This window comes from Myotis brandtii, unplaced genomic scaffold (genome assembly GCF_000412655.1).
Source record: "Myotis brandtii unplaced genomic scaffold, ASM41265v1 scaffold131, whole genome shotgun sequence".
Taxonomy (NCBI): domain Eukaryota; kingdom Metazoa; phylum Chordata; class Mammalia; order Chiroptera; family Vespertilionidae; genus Myotis; species Myotis brandtii.
This window is the reverse complement of record NW_005354632.1, coordinates 5,393,337-5,399,125: the sequence shown is the minus strand read 5'-3', so window position 1 is coordinate 5,399,125 and position 5,789 is coordinate 5,393,337.

The window sequence follows — 5,789 nt, the reverse complement described above, 5'->3', positions numbered from 1 at the left end:
GAGGGGTCCGAGGCAGCCGCCACTCGGGTCCCCGGCACAGCCCACGGGGGCCTTCGGGGTACCCGGGCTGGGTGAAGTTGCTGCAATACCGCTGAACTCAGAAAAGCTGGCAGCCCCCAAACTCCAGTGGGCACCTTCTGCATGTTGGGGCGCAACTATCTGGTCTCAGAGGCGCCATTGTATGGGGCCCTCTCCCCCTGCAGAGACGCCGCTTGACACTTTACACCTGAGTTACTGCTGTCCTGTCGGTGATGGAAGAGGAGAAGCCACGATGCCGCCTTTGGGGGTGGGGCATGTTTTTAGTCCTATTTTATGTTATTAGTCCTATTTTATTTTTTTAATCTGTTTATTGATAAGGGAGAGGGAGAGAGAGAAACATCAATGATGACAGAGATGCCTCCTGCACGCCCCCCACTGGGGATGGAGCCTGCAACCCCGGCATGTGCCCTGACCAGGAATCAAACGGTGACCTCCTAGTTCATAGGTGGATGCTCAACCACTGAGCCGCCCTGGGCCGGGCTTATTAGTCCTGTTTTAAAAGAGAAAGCTCCCTTGGCGGGGCTGCTCCGTTGGGTAGAGAGCGTCGTATAGATACACCAAGGTTTCAGGTTCAATGCCGATCCCTGGTCAGGGCACATATAAGAAGCAACCAATGAATAAGTGGAACAACAGATCAATGTTTTCCTTTCTACCTCCCTTCTCTCTCTCTATCAAATCAATCAATAAAAGGAATGACCTTTCTCTCTGAAATCAATAAAAATGCATTTAAGAGGCTGAAAGTCATCCTTGGCTCTATCCTTGACCACACTTGGACATTAACACCTTGACCTCGTCAAGCTCTCAGTTGCATCTGTTCCTTCCTACAGCCAATGCCTTAGCTTACCCTTTGTCATCTCATTTCTTCATTATACCTACTCTCCTCCCTCCAAAGATAACCTTCAGTAAGTTAGTCCACTTAGGCTCAACGAGACTCAGTTTCCTTGGATTTACATGAGGCTAATTATGACACATCTTGCTAGGATGTGGGTGAAAGGATGGGACGGTGCCTGGCAGAGAGTAGCTTTGGGTAAATATCAGTTCCCCTCCCTTTTCCCCTGGATATTCAGTGTTGAATAAATGAATAAATTAGTTCAGAAATGAATCCACTTTGGCATCTTTCTTGGATACATTCACATTCCAAAAGGCCCATATATTGCAGTTGTGGTTTAAAAAAAAAAATCTAACACCAAATAACCAAATTTGCTGTTTGCAGCAGGAGGCTAACACGGTTTCCAACAGTTGGAGGAGGACCTCTATATTGATTTTTAAAGGAAAATACAAAGAAACGCCCTTGGGAAGCAGTGGCGGCACAGGACTTTGTATGTGACCTGTTTCATCGTTCCCCTCCATATACTAGAGGCACACAGTTGGCGCCTTAATGCACAAGGAAGGCTTGGCCTTCTGAGAGGCCTTGGAGTTGCAGGACTGGCTGGGAACCACATGAAGTCCTGGAGCCACAGTGTCCTCTAGTGGTCAATAACCGCCACAACACCCCGCAGCACTGCCAGACACACAAAGCCCAGGGGGCACAAGTTCCCTGAAGTGTCCTGGACCAGCCCAGGGTGCAGCCACCAGGGCAAACTTACAGGGCTGTGGTCATGACTGGGAAATAACAAACAATACACTTTTCAAGAAATGCTTTTCTGAATGTGTTAGCCATGGCAGCCACATTTGTTTCTTAAAATTCATTAGGCATCAGCCCATTAATGGGGTCTAGGCAATGATCTCAGGCCGCTAACATCACAAAGAGAAACCAGGCATTCACCACCTCCGAGGGAAGTACACAGACCAGCGATGAAGTATTTTTGTCAAAGACTTGAAACTGAGTCCGATTAAGTCTCTAGATCTAACCACCAATTACAGGACATAAATTGGTACTGGTTAACACAGAAATAAATTTATAGAGGAATATGTTGAACAACACTGCAGGGATGCGATTAGAAAAATCCAGACTGTGGAAAACTCTACAAGACAAATTACCGATTTCTTCAGCGATAAATTGCCAAGGAGAGAGGGGAAGAGATAAACTTTCTTTTGAATCCTGATTTAAGTGAAGAGGGGAAAAAAAACACTTGTTTAGGAAATTAGGAAAATCTGAACACTGTATATTTGACCTTAAGAAACTTTTTTTTTTACTGTAAAGATGATATTATGGTTGTTAATTTTATAAAGATTCCCTCTATTTTAGAGGCATGCACTAAAATATTTTCAAATGAAATGATGTGCTAAGATTTCAAAATAATTTGAGTGGGTGGGGGAGCAGATGAAACAGCACTGTTGAAGCTGGGGGATGGGCACATGAGGACTCATGCTAAGGGCTTTACTTTTGTTTATATTTTAAATTTAATAATTAAATGTAAAAAAAAATATCTCTCCTAGAAAAAGTTTTAACTTGGTTCTCAAGAGAGCCCACAGCTGACTCCTTTGAAAGCTTTATTCTGCCTTGGCTGGTGGCTCAATGGTTAGAGCATCAGCCTGTGAACCAAAGGGTCTCTCATGGGTTCCATTCCCATACCTGGGTTGCAAGTTCAATCCCCATCCCCAGTCGGGGGGCATGGGTGAGGCAACCAATCAATGTGTCTCTCTCACTTTGATGTTTTTCTCTCTCTGTCTCTCCCCCTCCCATTCTCTCTAAAAATCAATGGGAAAATATCCTCGGGTGAGGATTAACAACAACAACAACAAAAAGATAAGTGGAACAACAAACCGACATTTCTCTCTCATCTCTATATCTCAATCTGTATTTCTATCTCCCTTCTATAAAATCAATAAATAAAAATTAAAAATAATAAGAGGAATGAATGTAAACAGTTTGTGGCCAGAGGAAAATTGTGCCTGATTAAGATACACAAATTCTTTGACACTCCTTTTGAGACAAGGGGTCTGTTTCTTCATCTTTTTGAATCTGGGTGGGTTCGGTGATTTCACCAATGAAGTGCCAGTTTCAAGCCCAGGTATTAAGAGACTGGCCATTTCTACTTCCTGTCTCTCGGAACACCTACTCCTGGAATCTGGATGCTAGGCTGCCAGCCCCACGCATAGGCCCACGTGGAGAGAAGCCAAGTGCGCCCCACCCCACCCCAGGCTGCCAGCACCAACCTGTCTTCCAGCCATGTGAGTGAACCGTCTTGGAAATGAATCCTCCAGACCCAGTTGAGCACTTTAGCTAACTGCCCACACACCCAGAGCTGGGAGTGGCTGAGAATTTCCTCCTCGGTAGCGCTCTTTCGCTGATGACTGACTGGTATGGGTATATAAAAACCAGTTCCCTTGCCTTACGTTTGGAACAGCAATGGGGTATAATTTATACTCGAGTTCCCCCCGCTGTATCAGGCTAAAGCCATTATCCAGAGGACTTGATACGAAATTCTGACCCTACTTTTTAAAAAAATATATTTTTATTGATTTCATTTCTACTTCCTGTCTCTCGGAACACCTACTCCTGGAATCTGGATGCTAGGCTGCCAGCCCCACGCATAGGCCCACGTGAGAGAAGCCAAGTGCACCCCACCCCACCCCACCCCACCCCCAGGCTGCCAGCACCAACCTGTCTTCCGGCCATGTGAGTGAACCGTCTTGGAAATGAATCCTCCAGACCCAGTTGAGCACTTTAGCTAACTGCCCACACACCCAGAGCTGGGAGTGGCTGAGAATTTCCTCCTCGGTAGCGCTCTTTCGCTGATGACTGACTGGTATGGGTATATAAAAACCAGTTCCCTTGCCTTACGTTTGGAACAGCAATGGGGTATAATTTATACTCGAGTTCCCCCCGCTGTATCAGGCTAAAGCCATTATCCAGAGGACTTGATACGAAATTCTGACCCTACTTTTTAAAAAAATATATTTTTATTGATTTCAGAGAGGTAGGGAGAGAGATAGAAACATCAATGATGAGAGAGAGGGGTCTGTGTTTCTTCATCTTTTGAATCTGGGTGGGTTCTGTCATTTCACCAATGAAGTGCCAGTTTCAGGCCCAGGTGTTAAGAGACTGGCCGTTTCTACTTCCTGTCTCTCGGAACACCTACTCCTGGAATCTGGATGCTAGGCTGCCAGCCCCACGCATAGGCCCACGTGAGAGAAGCCAAGTGCACCCCACCCCACCCCACCCCACCCCCAGGCTGCCAGCACCAACCTGTCTTCCGGCCATGTGAGTGAACCGTCTTGGAAATGAATCCTCCAGACCCAGTTCACTTTAGCTGCTAACTGCCCACACACCCAGAGCTGGGAGTGGCTGAGAATTTCCTCCTCGGTAGCGCTCTTTCGCTGATGACTGACTGGTATGGGTATATAAAAACCAGTTCCCTTGCCTTACGTTTGGAACAGCAATGGGGTATAATTTATACTCGAGTTCCCCCCGCTGTATCAGGCTTTTCCCCCCGCCCCCCCCCCCCCCCCCCGCTGTGTCAGGATAAAGCCATTATCCAGAGGACTTGATACGAAATTCTGACCCTACTTTTTTTAAAAATGTATTTTTATTGATATCAGAGAGGTAGGGAGAGAGATAGAAACATCAATGATGAGAGAGAATCACTAACAGGCTGCCTCCTGCACACCCCACACTAGGAATGGAGCCTGCAACCCGGGCATGTGCCTTTGACCTGGAATCGAACTGTGACCTCCTTGGTTCATAGGTTGATGCTCAACCATCAAGCCACACCAGCTGGGCCGTGACCTCATAATTTAATCCATCATGTCCCTCTAATACAGCGGTTCTCAACCTGTGGGTTGCGACCCCTTTGACCCTTTCACAGGGGTCGCCTAAGACCATCGGAAAACACATATATAATTACATATTGTTTTTGTGATTAATCACTATGCTTTAATTATGTTCAATTTGTAACAATGAAATTGGGGGTCACCACAACATGAACTGTATTAAAGGGTCGTGGCATTAGGAAGGTTGAGAACCACTGCTCTAATAGAACTTCTCTAAGAACCCTAAGCACTGAGGTTCACAGAGCTTCAGGTTTGTTGTTGTTTTTACGTCTTCACCAAGGATATGTTTATTGATTTTAGAGAGACAGGAAGGGAAAGAAACATCAGTGGAGGGAGGAACATTAATTGGTTGCCTCCCATATGCAGACGGACTGGGGACTGAACCCGCAACCTTTTGATGTACAGGATGACACTCCAACCAACCCAACCAACTGGTGGGGAATTTGCATCTTTTATAATAAAGGATATCTTTTATACTATTCCTTGTGATAATAAGTGAAGTGTTGTCCTGAGTTCTGTGAGCTGTGATAGCAAATTATTTAGCCTGATGAGGGGGGTCACAGGAACCCCCGATTTGTATCCAAGTAGGACAGAAGTATGGGTAACCTGGGGATCCACCTCTCATGATTGAGTGTATTCTTGTGGGTAGTCTGAGCCCTTATCATGTGCAGTCTACTAACTCCAAGTTGTTAATGTCAGAATGGAATTAAATGATAGGACACATCCAGGTGGTGTCCAAGGAGTTGGTATGGGGAAAGAAGCCCTCACACATTTGTTGTCAAATGTTGTGAGTAGAGAAAGTTTTCAATAAAATATTTAGTACCTGCCAAGTGTCAGTCATTGTGCCTAGTACTGGGAATGATTAGCTGAAAGGTAGCCAGCGGTTCTCAACCTGTGGGTCGCGAACAATGAAAATACATCCTGCATATCAGATAGTTACATCACGATTCATAAAAGTAGCAAAATTACAGTTATGAAGTAGCAACGAAAATAATTTTATGGTTGGGGGTCACCACAACATGAGGAACTGTATT